We start from the raw sequence: 1,214 nt of genomic DNA on the forward strand, positions 1-1,214 counted from the left end.
GACGCCTCCTCCCACGCCTTCAGTATCATAATGTCAAAAGTTCGTAGACCAGCAGAAAACTTTTAAACTTTTCAAGCCTTTTACTTCAAAAGGTTTGCTGAACGAAAAACAGGAAGCTTAAGAAAGGGAGAGTGTTACTGAAATAACTTACATTCCTATGAAGATGTCCGTTTTTTATGCGATGTTTGTTTTCTATGACACGAAAAGGCCGATTAGATTCTCTTTTGTTTGTTTGCATGAAGAAGTATGTTATCTGGTGGTATTTAAGTTTATTAAGAGTGTAGGCTTATTGATTCTAAATTAGTGTAGATATTGTAGTAAAGAGGAATGTAGATTGTGCGGTATATATGCAATTATTTGTTAATATATGTAGACCTGTATCACATTTTCGAATAATTTCGTTTTTAGACTTTCTAAACTGATGGATAGCCAAGATACGTAGGTTAATTGCCGAGGTTAAGAATATACTAATAAAATCGAAGCTCCTTGTAAATGTCTGTTTTATCAACTAATTTCCCCGGAAGTGATTATCATGCTTTAAAATAGCAGGCCTGTTGCCTAACCACAGGAATATCGCAGACTCACTTTCAGCTTGATATTTGGCACTTATAAAACACTTACCTTTGTTCAAAGTACCGGTTTATTGCGCCTTAATGTAAATTTATGAAAATGTCAGACTAAAACCAAAAAGAATGACAATATTATTTCAATGAGTAGGATTTTACAAATGATTTTATGCACTAAAACAAAAAAAGAAAAATGGTTCGATGATATTATATTTGATGAACAAGCACATAATTTATGTTCAGACTAAGTAGCAAAAAATTAACATCTAAATTTAATAGAAAAGAAACATATTGTAGGATAAAAAGCAAAAATGAGAGACATTTTTTGGGTTATTATAGAGAAAACAGAGATAAATACATATTAACAAGGACAGTCATCTTCACTATTTGTGTCGCAACGGCAAATTAACAAGGGGCATGTCCTCTCGCTAACCTTATTTCAGAGGTCAAAGGTCAAACAAAATACCAGTCCTATGGTGATGAGGATTAGCATATTTTACAGGCTCATTTTCTTCATCTCTCGAAATGGATGTTAATTAGGTTTTTGTAAGTTGTAGATTATTATATTAATGTGAAATTCTGGAACAGATGGGACATTCCTTTCAAAAGGTCGAAATCTTCATATGTCTATTTTTTTAAAACGTGATT

General features: G+C 32.3%; 1 protein-coding gene across 1 annotated transcript in view; it reads left to right on the plus strand.

Annotated features, from left to right (window-relative positions):
- The window catches only part of LOC119594308, a 46,720-nt gene that overhangs the window by 42,284 nt on the left and 3,222 nt on the right, over positions 1-1,214 (plus strand). The window lies entirely within an intron of this gene.

Source organism: Penaeus monodon, chromosome 33, assembly GCF_015228065.2.
Source record: "Penaeus monodon isolate SGIC_2016 chromosome 33, NSTDA_Pmon_1, whole genome shotgun sequence".
Classification (NCBI taxonomy): domain Eukaryota; kingdom Metazoa; phylum Arthropoda; class Malacostraca; order Decapoda; family Penaeidae; genus Penaeus; species Penaeus monodon.